Source organism: Bufo bufo, chromosome 4 (genome assembly GCF_905171765.1).
Source record: "Bufo bufo chromosome 4, aBufBuf1.1, whole genome shotgun sequence".
In the NCBI taxonomy this organism is placed as follows: Eukaryota; Metazoa; Chordata; class Amphibia; order Anura; family Bufonidae; genus Bufo; species Bufo bufo.
In genome coordinates, this window is record NC_053392.1 from 1,159,775 (window position 1) to 1,181,709 (window position 21,935).

Genomic DNA, 21,935 nt, shown 5'->3' on the forward strand with positions numbered 1-21,935 from the left:
TAGTTTATTCAAATTTACTGTGGTAGTTGAGTGTAGGGACTCGCAAGAGACTGAGGACCCTTGACGTGGGCTTGCGGGCTGAGGTTTGTGGTTTGCAAATGTAAAAATCCATAATCGGAATAATATTATTTTTTAGGCTGGTGAACTTGTAGCAACATTTTGCTGGATTTTTAAATATGCTTCCTTAACCTTCTAATACCTCTTTAAATATCAATTTGGCCGGAAATAAGGAGCCTAATAAAGTGTCTGTACTTTAATTATTGTGTGTTTATCTGTTGTGAATAAAACTGGTAGAAGTGATCCAATGTGTTGTGTAATAAAAAGGCCAGAATTTTTTGCACTTGGTAAAATATTTACTGTAAAACCATAAACCATCTTTTGAGAAAAAACTTGGTATGACACATTAATCCAAAAGCACAACCAACATTTGGATAACATTTGAATAAAATTATTAAAAATTATAAATCAAACAAGTCTCTCGTGAAAGAGCCAGGGGCGTAAGAAGAACCGTGACGAACTTGGGCGGGTTCTGGAGCACCAGCCGAAAACATGCCCACATTCATGGACTGGGCAAGGGGAGTGCTGGGTTCCTGGGACCCATGGAAAGATGGTCCAGCAGAAGGTGGCCCATGGGTTCGATGTGTCGCCTGTTGAAAGGTGGTAGTCGGTTGGGTTGAAGCCAATGTAAGTTTTTGCAGCAACTGGTTTACCTCCGAAAGAATGTCTCCCTGGTATTGGAGTGTAAACATTTTCAAAACCAGTGCAACGGAGGCGATACAATGGTGATGGTTTTGGGGGGGAACATGCCTCATAAGTGGCGCAAGCCCTCTTAACATAGTTTCTTCTTGTCCATCAGTCCTCCTCTGAGCTAGGAACTGGATGAGTCGGGCATCGATCATTTCCCGACTAACTTGCTCAGAGGCAGACTGACGGACATTCCTCCTTCTCCTGGGCTCCTGAGATGTTTGGGGCCTTTCGTGTTCCCCGCCACCCGTTGCCATGGGTGGTTCTGTTGGCTCCACTGCTGTTGGTTCTTGGGGGCTTGACTCCGGGGAAAAAACAGCTGGCGTTTCTTGACCCCCCAAATCGGACTCGTCAGTGTCCTCTAAATTGTCCTCACTCCTGTCGTTTTCCAAAAAAAGAGAAATATATTAATGTTTGGCAAAATATCTTAAACAACATCCAACTTCCTATTAAATTGGATATAAAATGATATGCCTACTATATGTAAGGCCATGCAACATATATCCAAAAAGGTGGCCGAATCCCAAAAATAAGTAAATAATAATACAAAAGGACACATGGCCTAATTTAACCATTGGCTAACCTTTTGTTTTGTACTGTGTGGCTTTTTTTTTTTAATTTTAAAAAAAGGGGGGTGCTGGTTGGTAGGCTGCTTCGAAACTTGCAGGTTTTGAGCTAACCAACTGCAGATATAGTTTTAAGGCAGCCTGAGTGCGGCAGGATGGATATGCCTGACGTCATTTAATCTGCCTCCACAAGAGCCAGGAGGAACTTTTTCTTTTTTTTTTTTAAATAGAACAATGCTGGGAGTGCAACCCTGGTTGAATTTACAAATGGCTATTGATTTTTCCTTTTTGGTGGGAGTACTTTTAAAATCAAATTTTGGAATAATGTGTACATTTTGAATGGTGTGTCAAATTGAAAACCCTTATTTGAAAGAGTTAATCAGTAATGGAAAGATTTGCAAACTCTGTTATATGTTAAATAAAAATCATCTCTGGGACATCTCCAATTGAACTTTCCAAATTAAAAAAGGTGTTTTAGAAAATACACACACAATATCGCCTTATTGCTCGGATATTGGCACATTATCTGATTAGTGTGTGTCCCAATGCTCCAACATCAAAATATTTATGGTGGTCAGAGCACGGAGTCCTGTTTTGGGCGGAAGACATATTTTACAGGGGCCATTCACCACCATGCACTATTCCCCGCCTCGACCATAGAAGTGAATGGGAGGGTGGCGCACATGCACGACCCATGCCCCCCTTCATTTATATGGGTCAGACTCTGTTAGTGGAACATGCAAACAACTATTTTAGGCTTCCCCTTTGCAAAAAAGACTGGGATTTTGCCCAAGAGCAATGTGGCCTCCTTCTCTTTGATGGCTACGGTTGAAATATAGGTGCAACTCCCAGCGGTTAGACGTGGACCTGAAAGGCAATGGCTGCATATCCGATCAATCTGCTCCCATTTGATGAGATGAGTATAACCCTTTAGCAAACGTCTTCAAATTAACTTCCTACAATGTGTCTGCATCATTTGAACATTTGCCTCAAAAAAGGATTTACAACAAAGGTGAGTTGAGTTTTCAGACATAATTTGCATATACATTGGTAGATCATGCCATCCAGGCTAAAAACCACACCAACAAGCCTAAATACTCCAGCAACATCATATATAGCAGAACACACTTTGAATAAAGGTCTAATATATATATTTACATTGTGTGCAATGACATATACCGCCAAATTCATTTTTGGACAAAATAAAGACGACTTACGGTCTCATGTCCATCACAGGACGTAAAAAACTCAGCTGCTCAGTATAAAGGTATGGCCTTTTTTGGGATGCCCCATCTCCACTGCGGCCCTTGACAGTAAGCTCCCTCCGGAACTGGTCCCTGCAGCTATTCCACCGAACTTTGAGCGTTTTAACTGAGAAAACAAAACAAAGTTAGATATGATTTCACTGTCCAAAAAAACCTAAGTGTTCCTATAAATATCTGCAAAAAAAGTCAAAAGAATACTGGACAGGACAGAGTGCAGTCGGGCAGTTGTGGGTGTAAGATAATGGTTGACAAATACTGGAAGGCGGATTTTGTTTGAATTACTGCTTTTTAAAAATGTTTGCTCGGATATTGGAAGTAGACAGATGTTTCATCATGTATTCCAACATGGCACATGTGTCCAAGCTTCCAAAAAAAAAAAAAAACACAGTATACATTACAACGATGCCCATAAGGAAAGGTCCGAACAGACATTAAAACATGGTGTGTCGTTGAAAAAAAGGACATGGAATTTGCCCAAAACATAGACACAGTGGCATACAGAGAAATGACTGCCCACAATGACAACTGTTAAAAGGAGGCCCCCATACCACAGAAATTTGTTTGAAACAGCTTCATTTCAAGCCTCCTCCAGTCCTGAGGCTAGTAAGGAGCACTCTAATATCTCAGGCCGCAGTTTCTACATGTTTACACACTGTGTATACTGTTAGTGTATATATAATTGTGCTAAAACTGTTGAGGGGTCCCTGTCCAAGTCTTTAAATCCTCCTCCTCCTCCTCCCGGATAGGGCACTTCAGGGTTCGTGGCCAAAAGCAGCTGCTTCACCTGCTTCCCCTATAGCTAGGCCCCTACATGTACATACCGCTAGAGCAGGGATGCTCAATGTGCGTCCCTTCACCTGTTGCAAAATGACAACTCCCAGCAGGCCTACAGCTACAGCAGGGCATGGTGGTAGTTGTGGATAAACAACAGCTGGAGGGCCACATGTTGAGCATCCCTGCACTACACAATTAAGCCTTGCCTCAAATGGAACATGATTCTGCAGTTTGTGAAGTAATTCACTATATCATAAGGGACAACACAACAACCAAACCACAAAACGACATTGCTTGCACGTACCTAGTTCTGCACGACCTCGGTGATCCGCTCTATCCCATTCTCGTGTCTTTAAGCGACGGGCCACTTTCTCCCAAGAAATTTCCTTCCGCACACGGTCCTGATACGCAGCGGACCGTGAGTCCCATAGCTCAGGCCTTTCATGGACCAGAGAAATTAGTTTGTCAACATTCCATTTGGGCATTTTGAGCTGTCACAGGCAACTTTCTAAAATAGGTGCTGGGAAAATATGTCTGTGCCAAATCACCTCACAAACAAGGCTTGCCAATCGTCTAGTTTGAACTTCCTGTCTTTTTTTTTTTTTATTGCTCAAAGGACTTGGAGACAGGTTTCCAGGCAACCGATCCGCAAAAAAAACGGACGCGGATGACCAACGGAAGGCTTTAAAATGTGCATCCGCTATTTTCGCGGACCCATTGACTTGAATGGGTCCGTGAGCCGTTATCCGTGAAAAAAATAGGACAGGTCATATTTTTTTCACGGACTCAAAACACCGGTCACGGTCAAGGATGACAAACGGTGCCTTTTCCGAGTATTCCACGGACCCATTGAAAGTCAATGGGTCCGCGAAAAAAAACGAAAAACGGAACAACGGCCGCGGATGCACACAACGGTCGTGTGAAAGAGGCCTAAATGACAACTTTTCCCATTTTTTTATACAAAGTTGTCAATTTACAGAGATATTTCTCACACACAGTATGGGTATATGTAAGAATACACCCCAAAACACATTGCCCTACTTCTCCTGAGTACGGCGATACCACATGTGTGACACTTTTTTGCAGCCTAGGTGGGCAAAGGGGCCCAAATTCCAATGAGCACCTTTAGGATTTCACAGGTCATTTTTTACGCATTTGGATTCCAAATTACTTCTCACGCTGTAGGTCCCCTAAAATGCCAGGGCAGTATAACTACCCCACAAGTGACCTCATTTTGGAAAGACGACACCCCAAGGTATTCCGTGAGGGGCATGGCGAGTTCATGTAAAATTTTCTTTTTTGTCACAAGTTAGTGGAATATGAGACTTTGTGAGAAAAAACAAAAAAGCAAAAAAAATAAAAATTTGCCGCTAACTTGTGCCAAAAAAAAAATCTTCTATGAACTCGCCATGCCCCTCACGGAATATCTTGGGGTGTCTTCTTTCCAAAATGGGGTCACTTGTGGGGTATTTATACTGCCCTGGCATTTTAGGGGCCCTAAAGCGTGAGAAGAAGTCTGGAATCCAAATGCGTAAAAAATGCCTAAAGGTGCTCATTGGAATTTGGACTCACTAAATTTAGGGGGTATTCCTCTAAGGCTACTCAGGAAAAAGAGCGAACCTGCCTAGTAAAACGGAGTGATATCAAATGTGATTATGTCATCATTTTATGAATCAATAAAATTGTGTTTTAAAAAAAAAAACGGAGTGCTTGCGAAACTAAAGCTGCGATCGCTAATAAAAATCCAAAAAGCTCAAAAGTGATCTTTATAGCGCCACAGCGATTTTACGGTGTTTTTGCAGTGATCAGAAAAAAATAATTTCTGCCACTACGGTGGGGCGGACTGAACGCAAGTGTGCGCACAAGATCGCCCGATCAGGCCTGAACACTGCGTTTTTTGTAGAGCCTAAGGTGACCCTAATGTACTGATAGAGATCTGATTGCGATCCGTCTTGATCACTTACAGATACTATATAGTACTAGTGCTGATTAGTCGCTGATTAGCGTCATCGCTGTTGCTAATCAGTGACTGCGGTGCGGTTGGCGCTAACTACCTAACAAGTAGCTAAGTAACTGGCGGTGATAAGGGACCCTTACAGGGGGGTGATCAGGGAGTATATATGGGGTGATCAGGGGTTATTAAGTGACAGGGGGGGGGCTGTAGTGTAGTGGTGCTTGGTGCTACTTACAGAGCTGCCTGTGTCCTCTGGTGGTCGAGCCAAGCAAAGGGGACCACCAGAGGACCAGGTAGCAGGTATATCAGACACTATTTACAAAATAGCGTCTGACATACCCATTTCATTGGTTATTTTAAAAATCTACAGCCTGCCAGCCAATGATCGCTGCCGGCAGGCTGTAGTTCGACTTGTTTACTGCGCAATCCTGTGAACGCGCGCTCCTGTGAGTGCGCATTCATAGGAAATCTCAGGTCTCACGAGATTACTTGAGAGCGCTGCCACCCGGACGCCTATCGGCGTTACCGTGACGGCAAGTGGTTAAATTTGTTAATTGTAAAGTAAAAAACAAATAGGACAAAATACCAGAAAAGGTCAATGTACAGAACTATTCACCCCCTACAGTCAGTACTTTGTAGAGCCCCTTCTGCAGCAATCACAGCTCCCGGTCGCTCTGGATCAGTCTCTAGGAGCAGTCGCCACATCTGACCGCTGGGATTTGTGCCCGTTCCTCCTTGCAGAACGGCTCCGGCTCCTTCAGGTCGGATGTTTGTGAACAGCGATCGTTACGTCTGACCACAGATCTTCTATTGGATTGAGATCTGGGCTGTGACTCGGCCGTTCCAACACATTTCCATGTTTCCCCTTAAACCCCTCAAGTGTTGCTTTAGCCGTTTATTTGGGGTCATTGTCCTGCTGGAAGGTGAGCCTCCGTCCTGGCCTCAGATCACGCACAGAGTGGGGCAGGTTCTGCTAAGAATATCCCTGTATTTAGCACCGTCCATCTTTCCCTCCACTCTGACCAGTTTCCCAGTCCCCCCAGTATGATGCTGCCACCACCAGGTCTCACTGTGGGGATGGTGTTCTTTGGCACAAACCCAACACATCACATCACCCAGACAAGTGACAAACTGAACCATCCCTGGGTCTGCAGTAGAAGCCTGAGGGCTAGCCTCCTTCCTATGGGTTATGGACCCAGGACTATGGAGACCCCCACTCTGACCTATTTGGGTTAGAGGGAACTATAAACCATGATTTATTGGTTGAGTTTATAGACCACATCTTTCGTATTCCCCATTAAAGTTGCATGGTGTAAATCCATAAACACAATAAGGGTTAACTCTGCTCTGAGACTCCCAATGAATGTGTTTATTTGTCCCTTTGTTCTATTGTGTTAGTGATGGGATTAAGAAGTAGCCGACTCTGGTGTAGAGGAGTAGATCACCCTATGATACACTGAGGAGATAATCCCATCCCATGGGTCTCCTCTCGCCCTATTGTTCCATCAAGACACTGTGGAGGGGAGTTCTTTTTTCATACTGTTAATTTTGGATTGACTTATGCGTCATAAAGCTGGCAGCCGCTGCGATTATATATAGATCCCGCCATATTGGAATTTCTTTATATCTAATGTTCTTAAGATTTCAGAGTTGTTTATCTAAAATCTGAACATTCTGTGATCACAGAAGTTCCTATTCCCTCCATTCGGAGAAGGCGATCGGCGGAGGCCGTGGAGGTAGAGGAGGAAGAGGAGGCCGGACCCTCCGAGCCTATTGAGCCGCCCCTACCAGATGTGGGAGAAGTGAAGGAGGTGGAAAGTGCTGGACCCTCCAGCACCGCCCCATCTCAGGACTCGGAGGAAGAGGAGGCGATCACCAGCCCCCGCCAGGAGGGTAAATATGTGCACATAGCAATATGATTATGTATCCATAACATGTACATAAACATTAAAAGGGCCGACCATGAGGCGACAACATACACTATAGTAATACAAAAAAGTACACTGGACAATAACTCTTTAATATTATTTATTTGTTAAGCTAATTGTTAGTCAGTGATAGTTCTATAGAGTTTAATCTACATTAACACAAACAAAATAAAATAATACTGTACTGAAATATCATTAACTAATAAACTATATAAAGATCATAAATATCACTAACTAACGTATTGAGATGTAAATCGTTAATGTGTATAAAGACTTTAACAACAAAAAAAAAAGAAGGTAAACAATAGACAAACAGACATATTTTGTACCGCCGTGTACATATCGACCGTCTCTATAAAAATACCCGATGATCTAACCCCTCCGGTGAACACTTTAAACATACAAAAATATAAAAATCTTAATTTATTCAACCTAACATCACTAAAAGTGCAACACCAAGCTATCATAAAAGGCATATGCCCCCCAAAATAGTAACAAGTGGTCAGTTCATTCTGCAAAAAACGAGACCCTACCATTAGACAATCGCCAAATAAAAATAATAATATGGAGACAGTAAAACATGAATTGCTTTTGGTTCAACAACTTTTTTAGACAATAAAAGCAAAGTAACTAAAAAATAATGAAAAATATTCGGTCTGGCCGCATCGGTAACAACCAGCTGTGTAAAACTATCATACCAAATAACCTCTCTGGTGGACACCTTTTTAAACTAAAATTTAAAAGTCTCCAAAAAGTCAATTTTTTGGACAACTTTTATCACAAAAAGGTGTAATAGCAGGTGATCATAAAGTCAGATTCACCACAAAATAAAGGTTTAATAAGAGCTGCAAATAATGTTCATATTTTTTTTCCAGACAGGAATGAAGACACTGAAGATCTAATTGTCCAAAATGCACAAGGAGCAGCGCCAGGATATGCGGGCCGTTCAGGAGCGGGTGAAGGCCATGGAGGAGAGGCAACGCCAGGCCATGAAGGGGTGCAGGAGATGATCATGCTTTTGGAAAAGTTGCCATCATTTATTATTTTTTTCTAATAAGTTAAATAAATCGTTTGTACAGTTATAACGTGTATTTTGTTTTTTGTAATATTGCTCTGTTTTAGTGTAATAGCTCGGCCTAAATCAGCCAGAACTGACAGCAGCCGGTAAATACATGTCAAATACATATCGGGTCCATTCACACGTCTGTAAAATGGGTCCGCATCCGTTTCACAATTGAGAGGAACGTTTACAGACCCATTGATTTTCAATTCCAGTCAGAAAAATTAGGCATTCACAGGATACAGAAGTCAGTGTCGGCCTTTACAGGCCCCAAAAATGAGCCGACAGGCGTTCACCTGACCGCAAATATAGTTTTATTCTGTGGCTGGTGGAACATTAGGCATTCACAGGATACAGAAGTCAGTGTCGGCCTTTACAGGCACCAAAAATTAGGCATTCAACGGACATAAAAGGCCTTTTATGCCGCTGTATTTACCGAAGACAGGGACCATAAATTGTTCTGGGTGGTGGCGTTAGGCGGATATGGGCTGGCATGAGGAATTTGAATCAAACATGGTCTACTGGTCACATGTGTTGAATTCCTCCGAGATCCATGCCTCATTCATTTTTAGAAATGTGAGGTAGTCCACACTGTCGTGCGCTAGGCGAGGGCGCTTATCAGTCACGATCCCCCCTACTGCGCTGAACGTCCTTTCGGACAGGACACTTGACGAAGGGCAAGCCAACAGTTCCATTGCAAATTGTGCCAGCTCTGGCCACAGGTCAAGCCTGCCCACCCAGTAGTCCAGGGGTTCATCACTTCTCAGAGCGTCCACATCGGCCATTAACCCGATGTCGTCGGACACCTGCCGGTCTGGGCGTTCCCTGAGGCTGGATCCGGAGGGCGGCTGTCGATGGGTCGGCTGCAAGAATGATCTCATATCCGAAGTGACCAACACATCTTCAAACTTCCCTCTTCTTGCAGACGCAGTTGGATTGGTACCTACAACTGTTTCTCTGTGGGTAGAAATTCCTCTGCCAGCGCCCGCAAAAGCAGAATGCAGCATTTCTCTAAGCAAGGCCTGGAAGTGCTGCATTCTGACAACCCTCTGTGATGGTGGTAACATGTCCACCATTTTGTGTTAGACCCCTGGTACAAAGTACGTTACCACCCAGTACTGTTCCTTGCCCTTTATGCTTTTTATACAGGGGTCCCTCTTAAAACACTGGAGCATGAAGGCCCCCATTTGCAGCAAACTGGAACCGGTGAAGCGGCCTGGCTCCTGCTCATCATCCAGGATAATGTCGTTGTAACGGACCGTTCAGTACACAACTCCGTTCCGACGATATTCTCCTTTCCATGCACAGGCAGCTACTGCAAGCACCAGTCTGCCGAACGGCAAACTACACGAACACTGGAAACCGCGGAACAGGAAAAGCATACAATCGGCTTACACTCCTGGCAATCAGCACACAATCCAATTTCCCCAATAACGAGACGGCACTTTGTGTTGAGGGTCAAGCAGAACTGACTGTGGTTTATGAATAAAAGAGGCTGTACTTGAAGTACAAACATAGTACTGCCCACAGGATTTTGAAATACAACCAATCAGTAATTTACAACACGTACAATGTAACTACAGCAACCAATCGTTCACGCCCCCAGAGGACCAGAAGGAAGACTGCGACCCAGGACAGATACAACATATCCCCACAATGCATCATGGTTTCCTCCTCTCTGTCCCGGAGACAACCGAGGAGAAATCCAATTATCTCTCCAGACAAAGAGAAATCACCAATACACATGTGGATATAACAGGACAGACATCACCATTTAAACACACAATGGGACAATGGCACAATAGAAACACACCCAGCATATTCCTCCCAAGCTGACAAGTTACACTTATATGTATGGACAATGTAAACTCACAAAGTTGTAACAATTTATAATAACTTATACTGTTTAAATTGATGTAACTTGGGGACAAACCTATCCAAAATTCACTTGAATAGGTTCAGGGGTTTAAAAGTTAGTAAAAGTATCTTAAAGGGCCGTAATCCAGGGGCAGGAGGCGGGCAAACAGCCCCCTCCAAAACACCGTGGCGAAGTGGCTTTCGCCACAGTCGTCCTCATTCTCCTCCCCCCATCCACGGACAACACCAGGGATCCCAGAAAAGTTTAAAGCCTGCTCTTCTTCCTCCTCCTCCCCCCAGCCACCATCCTCCTCGGACTCCTCTTCAGACTCCTGCTGACTTGTCTCAGATGGAATAACCCCCCTGGGAATTCATCCAGCATTGCGACTTCCTCATCTTTCTGCTCCTCAACGGCTTGATCAACGACACGACGCAATGCACGCTCCAGAAAGAAGGCGTAAGGTACAATGTCACTGATGGCGCCCTGGCTGCGACTGACCAGTTTGGTAAGCTCATCTAATGGCCGCAGAAGTCTGCATGCGTCGCGCATGAGCAGCCACTGGAGCGGTGAAAAGAAACCAAGCTCCCCAGAACCTGTCCTGCCGCAGAGTTCGTACAGGTAGTCGTTAACAACGCGTTTCTGCTGGAGCAGCCTATGAAGCATATACAAGGTGGAGTTCCATCGCGTCGGGCAGTCACAAATCAGACGTCTGACGGGCAGGTGGTGTCACCGCTGAATGTCTTCTGAGATGGCCTGAGATTCTCCTGGCCTGCCGCAAGACGTCCTGGACCCAGGGGTATTTGACAACGAATCGCTGCACGACTAAGTTCAGGATGTGTGCCATGCACGGCACGTGTGTCATTTTGCCCTGTTTCAGCGCGCTCAGCAGATTGACAGTTGGTAAAGTGGTGTGCGACAACGGTGCCAAATTGAGCGGGGTCGGCCACTGATCGGCCTGTGACTGCAGAGCTGAAAGCAGTGCAGGACCGGTGTGGCTCTTGGCTTCCAGGCACAACAGCCGCAGCACAGCATGGCAACATCTCACCTGGCACGTCGAATACGTTCTGGGGATCTTGGGGGGCGCAGCGGAAGAGACGGTAGCAGCGGAAAAGGAGGAGTCAGCCGAGGAGGAGACGGAGGATGGAGTAGGAGGAGGAGAAGAAGAGGCAGGTCTGCATGCAATCCATGGTGGTAAAACCAAATCTACACGGGAGCCATGGGTTACATGCTTGACGGCCGTCAGAAGGTTCACCCAGTGGGCAGTAAAAGTTATGTACCTTTCCTGCCCGTGTTTGCTAGACCACGTGTCTGTATCTCTGGCACACAGTGTCAGTGCCAAGATACATCTGACCACATTCAATTGCCGCCGAACGTGGCCATATAGCTCTGGGATGCCCTTTTGCAAGAAATATTTCCTTCCTGGGACCTTCCATTGCGGTGTGCCAATGGCCACAAATTTTCAAAAGGCCTCCTAGTCCACCAGTTTATATGGCAGTAGTTGGCGGGTGTAACGGCATACAAGGGAATGCTCCAATCTCCGAACGGGATACAAAGTAGCACTCCAAACTGGAACCTCACGAATAGCTGCTAGCAGACGAACAGGAAAAGCATACAATCCTGGCAATCGGTCTTCTAACAGCATACAGTGAATCCCCCCAATAACGAGACAAGGCTCCGTTTTGAGGGTCAAGCAGTGGTCTGACTGTACTTCAAGTACAGCCTCTTTTATTCATAAACCACAAACATAGTACTGCCCACAGGGGTTTGAAATACAACCAATCAGTAATTAACAACACATACAATGATACAACAGCAACCAATCGTTCACGCCCTCAGAGGACCAGAATGAAGACTGACATAGGACAACATATCCCCACAATGCATCATGGTTTCCTCCTCTCTGTCCAGACAACCTGAAGAGTAATCCAATTATCTCTGAGGACAAAGGGAGACCGCCAATAAACATGTGAGGACAACAGAACAGACATCACCATTTTAAACACACAATGGGACAATGGCACAATAGAAACACACCCAGCATTTTCCTCCCAAGCTGACAAGTTACAATTATTATAGATTGTTACAACTTTGTGAGTTTACATTGGCCATACATATAACTTACATTAATTCAAACAGTATAACGTGGGGACAAACCTATCCAAAATTCACTTGAATCGGTTCAGGGGTTTAAAAGTTAGTATATGGCCCATAATCCTGGGGCAAGAGGCCAGCAGCCAGTCCTCTCCAAAACCCAGTGGCGAGGTCAATTTCGCCACACATCTCCCCCCCCCAGGGAAGACTAACCAGATACCTGACCTCACGCCGGTCGGTACCTGAGTTAGTCTGGCAGCCCACCCACAACCAAATACTGGACCTGTTGACTTTAGTAGCCTGTCTCTGTCCAGTGAGCCCACCAAGGTTATATTGGTAGCTGGTACTCTCGGTCTCTGTGTTGCTCCCTGGCTTGGAGTGGAGGTTGCTTTGTGGGCAGGTATCAGCGGTACTCTGCCCTAGTGCCAGCTCTACCACGGAAGAAGCCTGGTTGGAGCCTGGTTGTTGGAGGGGGAGACCGACTGTCTCTACCCCCTGTGCTGTAAGTGCAGAGACCACGGTCCCATCTGCACTGTTGTGGGGCTTACTTTGTCCCCCTGGTGCGTTAAGCTGCCGCTGGGGAGAGGGGGTAATGAGCTCCTCTCCCATACATACTTCCAGCCGCTGGGGAGGGCGACCGACCGTCTCCGCTCCCAATACAGTGTCCTGCTGCTGGGGAAAGGAGACTGGGCTCTCTATTCCCAAAAAATCATGCTGCTGCTGGGGGGCAGGAACAACTACCTCTGCCCCCTGTAACTCAGCCTGCCGCTGGGGAGGGAGGACGCTGCTCTCCTCTCCCTGCATTTCACACTGCCTTCCCGGCATATCACTCTGCTGCTGGGGGGCATGAACAACTACCTCTGCCCCCTGTAACTCAGCCTGCTGCTGGAGAGGGAGGACACTGCTCTCCTCTCCCTGCACTTCACACTGCCGCTGGGGAATGGAGACTGGGCTCCCAATTCCCTGCAGGACCGGTGGAGAGACCTCGGTCCCATCTCTACCGGCCACCTGGGGTCCTTCCCAGTAACACTCTACAATATCTGCCCAGCTGAATGGGTCTGGATCTGGGTCTGTCACCTTACCGTCCTGCTGAGCCTTCTCAATGGAGTGGAAGAGATCTCGGTAGTCCTGCTCCAGTTCCCACTCCAGGGTTGCTAGGTGAGCCAGGTCTTGCTCTACCTCATGGGGGTCATCCCACTCATGCCTAGCCTCCCTCTCATAAAAAATGTCCTGAAGTCTGGACTGTGCAGGGCTCCCGAAGTCAGGCTCTGCAAAGGACTCCCATAACAAGCCAGGACCATAAAACTCCTCTCCCTCTGCCTTGTCATGTTCGGCTGTCCAGGGTATATACTGTGCCATATACCACCAAAGCGCCTGGTAGGCATCCTCCAGCCATAGCTCCTGCCATACCCGGTGCTCTAGTTCCTTCACCCATTCCTCCAGAGGCTGCTCTCCCAGGAAGGGCATCCGCAGGGCCACTTGCTTCTGCAACCGCTGCTCTTCACTGGGGAGACTCTCACCCCGCTGGTATTGTAGATTATCCAGGGCCTGGTACCAGATGCCTTTCCTTAATGCATCCCGGCCATCCAGGTCCTCCTCCTCGTATAACACTGCTGGTTCCATCCTGGTGCTTTTAGGGTCGCTGTACTGAGACATGCGTTGTCCTTAAATTGTAGAATCCACAGAAATGGTGTCTCCTGTAGCTGTCCTTTTGGATGTAGGAACGATCCCGCTGCTTGCCACCAATGTAACGGCATACAAGGGAATGCTCCAATCTCCGAACGGGATACAAAGTAGCACTCCAAACTGGAACCTCACGAATAGCTGCTAGCAGACGAACAGAAAAAGCATACAATCCTGGCAATCGGTCTTCTAACAGCATACAGTGAATCCCCCCAATAACGAGACAAGGCTCCGTTTTGAGGGTCAAGCAGTGGTCTGACTGTACTTCAAGTACAGCCTCTTTTATTCATAAACCACAAACATAGTACTGCCCACAGGGGTTTGAAATACAACCAATCAGTAATTTACAACACATACAATGATACAACAGCAACCAATCGTTCACGCCCCCAGAGGACCAGAATGAAGACTGACATAGGACAACATATCCCCACAATGCATCATGGTTTCCTCCTCTCTGTCCAGACAACCTGAAGAGTAATCCAATTATCTCTGAGGACAAAGGGAGACCGCCAATACACATGTGAGGACAACAGAACAGACATCACCATTTTAAACACACAATGGGACAATGGCACAATAGAAACACACCCGCATATTCCTCCCAAGCTGACAAGTTACACTTATTATAAATTGTTACAACTTTGTGAGTTTACATTGGCCATACATATAACTTACATTAATTCAAACAGTATAACGTGGGGACAAACCTATCCAAAATTCACTTGAATAGGTTCAGGGGTTTAAAAGTTAGTATATGGCCCATAATCCTGGGGCAAGAGGCCAGCAGCCAGTCCTCTCCAAAACCCAGTGGCGAGGTCAATTTCGCCACAGCGGGCTAGCAGTTCCGACAAGCAGAGCGGTCAGCCATTGGGCAAGAGGGTTATCCGGCGTCATCATTTTTTTACGCTCGAACATTTGGGCCACGGAAGCCTGCCTTTTTCCTGACAAACGTGAGGATGGCATGATGGAAGGTGGAGTGGAGGACAATTGTGAGGAGAGAGGAGAAGAGGCTGGACGGTGAGAGCCTGGAGTGTGGCTTTGTGGGTTCTGACGGTGTTGCTCCCACTGGGCACGGTGATGGGAGGCCAGGTGCCTTCTTAAGGCGGTCGTCCCTAGGTGAGTGTTGGGCTTACCACGACTTTAGTGTTGCCATCTGCAGCCTTTGCAGTCAACGCATTTGTCAGAAGCGGACACGTTAAAAAAAGCCCACACTGCAGAGCCATGTGCCGGCGTCCTGGGAGCGCCAGATGTGACCGTGCATGGTGGATGGCTCGCTCCAGATACATTAGCAGTCTGCTTTTTGCCTCCTGTGCCTTGCGAGTTCTGCCTGCTTCTCCTCCCTATCTGCTGCTCCATCTCTCCCTCTGAACTCCCCTCCTCTTTCTCTCTTGTGGGCACCCACGTTACGTCCATAGACACGTCATCATCGACGTCACCTTCCCCACCACTAACGTTAGAGATCTCGGAGTAGGCAGCAACAGCCGGGACCACCCTCCTTGGGATGATCTGGGTACTGTTGTCAGACTGCTGGGTGGCAACCGGTGCTACCTCCTCTTCCTGATCCGATGCCAAGAATGGCTGCACATCGGAAATGTCTTGTGATGGATCGGAAAATAATTCCTGTGACTCAAGCGGAGGGGATATGGTGGTGGTGTCTTTGGGGGTGCACACAGCAGAGAGTGAAGAGGGTGCAGATAGAGAGGATGAGGAGGGTGCAGAAGCGGAAGGCTGAGTGAGCCCCTCAACCAACTCTATTGCGTCCTTCGTAATTGAAGGCACCTTCTGAAACTTACCACTTTGGCTCCGGCCTGGTGCACCTGCCCGACCCCTACCACCCCTGCGGAACGGCCGGCCTCTTCCTCTGTCTGTCATTTTTTAAATGACCCGGTGACAAAAGTCTCTAGAGAAGCGCAGTGTATGTGGAAGAAGGTATATAATACCCTGCTTCAATATGTCGTTTTGGTGGCAACTGGTCTATAATCACACCAGTTTTAAAAAAATAATTAGTTTACATTTTATCACTGTGTGTAGCAGAGGTAACGCAGTGAAAGCGGATACATTACTTCAGTAGAGTATTCTTAGATAACACCCCTCTTCAATGTGTTGTTTTGGCAGCGCACGAGTACCCCCTATCTTCTACACTCCTATGTCTGGAATTGCCCGAGGAATATTCCCACGGGCCGCTGCTGAGTTGCGGACGTGAGCCCTGCCTAGGCTACACAATGTGAATATGGGTATTAAGCACCGGTGTATTAGGATCCCGCGCTATATCCCAGACATAATTCTAAGGTGTGTGTGCTGGTGAGACTAATGGAAACTAATCAGTGTATGACAGTGTGCAGCCATCTCACCTGAAGTGTAGTGCTGCAACAATGTTTCCAATGTCTGTTACTTCTCCGGCAATGTTCTTTCCTGGAACGTTCTGTCTTCTGTTGTTGTAATCCTCTTTTTCTTTCACTGCCCTCCCTCTCAGCACACGCCGCTCCGGCCGGAAGCTAGCGCCGGAGCAGGGAAGTTTGAAAAAGCTGCACCATTTCAACGAAACAATAATTACAAACATTTTTAGGAAACTAACTTGGTATGTAGGGTCATTAAAGTTTAACACATTAAGCAGAATGGCAATCTAAGAGTTAATAGTGATCCTCTAATCTGAGCAATAGAAACCATGGGAACAGAACATTGATATAAGGAGGAGAATCAACACACGAACCTATCCCTGACGAAGAAACACGAGTGTTTCGAAACGCGTTGGAAGGTTTTTTCCCCCTGAGGTATCCGTCCCTAGAAGTGTGACGTCACACAGAACTTGTTCTAGGACCTGGTTTCTTTTTCAAACTTCCCTGCTCCGGCGCTAGCTTCCGGCCAGAGCGGCGTGTGCTGAGAGGGAGGGCAGCGAAAGAAAAAGAGGATTACAACAACAGAAGACAGAACGTTCCAGGAAAGAACATTGCCGGAGAAGTAACAGACATTGGAAACATTGTTGCAGCACTACACTTCAGGGGAGATGGCTGCACACTGTCATACACTGATTAGTTTCCATTAGTCTCACCAGCACACACCTTAGAATTATGTCTGGGATATAGCGCAGGATCCTAATACACCGGTGCTTAATACCCATATTCACATTGTGTAGCCTAGGCAGGGCTCACGTCCGCAACTCAGCAGCGGTCCGTGGGAATATTCCTAGGGCAATTCCAGACATAGGAGTGTAGACGATAGGGGGTACTCGTGCGCTGCCATTTTCATATTTATAACTGGTGTGAAAGACCAGTGGCTCCCAAAACAACACATTGAAGAGGGGTGTTATCTAAGAATACTCTACTGAAGTAATGTATCCGCTTTCACTGCGTTACCTCTGCTACACACAGTGATAAAATGTAAACTAATTATTTTTTTTTTAAACTGGTGTGATTATAGACCAGTTGCCACCAAAACGACATATTGAAGCAGGGTATTATATACCTTCTTCCACATACAGTCTTGTGAAAAAATTAGGACACCCTTTGAAAGCATGTGGTTTTTTGTAACATTTTTAATAAATGGTTATTTCATCTCCGTTTCAACAATACAGAGAGATTAAAGTAATCCGACTAAACAAAGAAAACTGAAGAAAAGTCTTTTCAAGATCTTCTGTAAATGTCATTCTACAAAAATGCCTATTCTAACTGAGGAAAAAGATAGGACACCCTTGCCCCTAATAGCGAGTGTTACCTCCTTTGGCTGAAATAACTGCAGTGAGACGGTTCTTGTAGCCATCTACCAGTCTTCGACATCGGTCTGAGGAAATTTTACCCCACTCCTCAATGCAGAACTTTTTCAGCTGTGAGATGTTTGAGGGGTTTCTTGCACGTACAGCCCTTTTCAAGTCACCCCACAGCATCTCAACGGGATTCAAATCTGGACTTTGACTTGGCCATTCCAGGACTCTCCATTTCTTCTTTTTCAGCCAATCTTTGGTTGATTTACTAGTATGTTTTGGGTCATTGTCATGTTGCATGGTCCAGTTCCGCTTCAGCTTTAATTTTCTAACTGATGGTCTCACATGTTCTTCAAGCACCTTCTGATACACAGTAGAATTCATCGTGGATTCTATGATGGTGAGCTGACCAGGTCCTGCTGCAGCAAAGCAGCCCCAAACCATGACACTTCCACCTCCATGCTTCACAGTTGGTATGAGGTTCTTTTCTTGGAATGCTGTGTTTGGTTTACGCCAAACATGTCCTCTGCTGTTGTGTCCAAATAATTCAATTTTGGACTCATCTGTCCAAAGAACATTATTCCAGAAGTCCTGGTCTTTGTCAACTTTATCGCTGGCAAATGTCAGTCTGGCCTCGATGTTTCTCTTGGAAAGCAAAGGTTTCCTCCTTGCACACCTCCCATGCAAGTTAAACTTGTACAGTCTCTTTCTGATTGTAGAGGCATGTACTTCTACATCAACAGTAGCCAGAGCCTGCTGTAGTTCTCGAGATGACACTTTAGGGTTTTTGGATACCTCTTTTAGCATCTTGCGGTCTGCTCTTGGGGTGAACTTGCTGGGGCGACCAGTCCTGGGCATGTTGGCAGTTGTTTTGAAAGCCCTCCACTTGTAGACTATCTTCCGGACAGTGGAATGGCTGATTTCAAAATCTTTTGAGATCTTTTTAAATCCCTTCCCAGACTCATAGGCTGCTACAATCTTTTTTCTGAAGTCCTCTGACAGCTCTTTTGCTCTCACCATGGTGCTCACTCTCACTTCAACAGTCAGGAGCACACCAAACTAAATGTCTGAGGTTTAAATAGGGCAAGCCTCATTCAACATGCAGAGTAACGATCTACTAATTATGTGCACCTGGTGTGATATACCTGTGTGAGATCTGAGCCAATTTAAGAGGGAATACATGTGAGGGTGTCCTATCTTTTTCCTCAGTTAGAATAGGCATTTTTGTAGAATGACATTTACAGAAGATCTTGAAAAGACTTTTCTTCAGTTTTCTTTGTTTAGTTGGATTACTTTAATCTCTCTGTATTGTTGAAACGGAGATGAAATAACCATTTATTAAAAATGTTACAAAAAACCACATGCTTTCAAAGGGTGTCCTAATTTTTTCACATGACTGTACACTGCGCTTCTGTAGAGACTTTTGTCACAGGGACATTTAAAAAATGACAGGCAGAGGAAGAGGCCGGCCGTTCCGCAGGGGTGGTAGGGGTCGGGCAGGTGCACCAGGCCGGAGCCTAAGAGGGAAGTTTCAGAAGATGTGTTCAATTACGTCAAAGGACGCACCAGAGTTGGTTGAGGGGCTCACTCAGCCTTCCGCTTCTGCACCCTCCTTATCCTCTGTATCTGCACCCTCTTCACTCTCTGCTGTGTGCACCCCCAAAGACACCACCACCAACACCACCACCATATCCCCTCCGCTTGAGTCACAGGAATTATTTTCCAATCCATCACAAGACATTTCCGATGCGCAGCCATTCTTAGCATCGGATCAGGAAGAGGAGGTAGCACCGGTTGCCACCCAGCAGTCTGACGACAGTTCCCAGATCATCCCAAGGAGGGAGGTCCCGGCTGTTGCTGCCTACTCCGAGATCTCTAACGTTAGTGGTGGTGAAGGTGACGTCGATGATGACGTGTCTATGGACGTAACGTGGGTGCCCACAAGAGAGGAAGAGGAGGGGAGTTCAGAGGGAGAGACGGAGCAGCAGAGAGGGAGAAGCAGGCAGAACTCACAGTGTACAGGAGGCAAAAAGCAGACTGCAAATGTATCTGGAACGAGCCATTCACCATGCACGGTCACATCTGGCGCTCCCAGGACGCCGGCACATGGCTCCGCAGTGTGGTCTTTTTTTTAACGTGTTCGCTTCTGACAATAGTGTTGCCATCTGCAGCCTGTGCTGTCAACGCATAAAACGAGGTAAGCCCAACACTCACCTAGTGACGACCGCCTTAAGAAGGCACCTGGCCTCCCATCACCGAGCCCAGGGGGAGCAACGCCGTCAGAACCCATAAAGCCACACTCCAGGCTCTCACCGTCCAGCCTCTTCTCCTTCTCCTCTCTCCTCACAATTGTCCTCCACTCCACCTTCCATCATGCCATCCTCACGTTTGTCAGGAAAAAGGCAGGCTTCCGTGGCCCAAATGTTCGAGCGTAAAAAAATGATGACGCCGGATAACCCTCTTGCCCAATGGCTGACCGCTGGCTTGTCAGAACTGCTAGCCCGCCAACTACTGCCATATAAACTGGTGGACTAGGAGGCCTTTTGAAAATTTGTGGCCATTGGCACACCACAATGGAAGGTCCCAGGAAGGAAATATTTCTTGCAAAAGGGCATCCCAGAGCTATATGGCCACGTTCGGCGGCAATTGAATGTGGTCAGATGTATCTTGGCACTGACACTGTGTGCCAGAGATACAGACACGTGGTCTAGCAAACATGGGCAGGAAAGGTACATAACTTTTACTGCCCACTGGGTGAACCTTCTGACGGCCGTCAAGCATGTAACCCATGGCTCCCGTGTAGATTTGGTTTTACCGTCACAGATTGCATGCAGGCCTGTCTCTTCTTTTCCTCCTACCCCATCCTCCGTCTCCTCCTCGGCTGACTCCTCCTTTTCCGCTGCTACCGTCTCTTCCGCTGAGCCCCCCAAGCTCCCCAGAACCTATACGACGTGCCAGGTGAGACGTTGCCATGCTGTGCCTGGAAGCCAAGAGCCCCACCAGTCCTGCACTGCTTTTAGCTCTGCGGTCACAGGCCGATCAGTGGCTAACCTCGCTCAATTTGACAGTTGGTAAAGTGGTGTGCGACAACGGTGCCAATCTGCTGAGCGCGCTGAAACAGGGCAAAATGACACTCGTGCCGTGCATGGCACATGTCCTGAACTTGGCCGTGCAGTGATTCGTTGTCAAATACCCCGGGGTCCAGGACGTCTTGCGGCAGGACAGGAAAATCTCTGGTTATTTTAGAAGATCTTACACGGCCATGGCTCGCCTTGCTGACATTCAGCGGTGACACCACCTGCCCGTCAGACGTCTGATTTGTGACTGCCCGCCGTGCTGGAACTCCACCTTGTATATGCTTGATAGGCGGCTCCAGCAGAAACGTGCCGTTAACGACTACCTGTACGAACTCTGCGGCAGGACAGGATCTGGGGAGCTTGGTTTCTTTTCACCGCTCCAGTGGCTGCTCATGCGCGATGCATGCAGACTTCTGCGGCCATTTGAGGAGATCACCAAACTGGTCAGTTGCAGCCAGGGCGCCATCAGTGACATCGTACCTTACGCCTTCTTTCTGGAGCGTGCATTGCGTCGTGTCGTTGATCAAGCCGTCGAGGAGCAGGAAGATGAGGAAGTCGCAATGCTGGATGAATTCCCAGGGGGGGCTACTCCATCTGAGACAAGTCAGCAGGAGTCTGAAGAGGAGTCAGAGGAGGATGGTGTCTGGGGGGAGGAGGAGGAGCAAGAAGAGCAGGCTTTAAACGTTTCTGGGATCCCTGGTGTTGTCCGTGGATGGGGGGAGGAGAACCAGGACGACATTATCCTGGATGATGAGCAGGAGCCAGGCCACTCCACCGCTTCCAATTTAGAGCAAATGGGGGCCTTCATGCTCCAGTGTTTGAAGAGGGACCCCCGTATAAAAAACATCAAGGGCAAGGACCAGTACTGGGTGGCAATGTACTTAGACCCCCGGTACAAACAAAAAATGGCAGAAATGTTACCCCATCACAGAGGGCTGACAGAATGCAGCATTTCTAGGCCTTGCTTAGAGAGATGCTGCATTCTGCTTTTGCGGGCGCTGGCAGAGGAATTTCCACCCACAGAGAAACAGTTGTGAGTACCAATCCAACTGCGCCTGCAAGAAGAGGGCGGTTTGAATATGTGTTGGTCACTTCGGATATGAGATCATTCTTTCAGCCGACCCATCGACAGCCACCCTCCGGATCCAGCCTCAGGGAACGTCTAGACCGGCAGGTGTTGGACTACATCGGGTTAACGGCCAATGTGGACGCTCTGAGAAGTGATGAACCCCTGG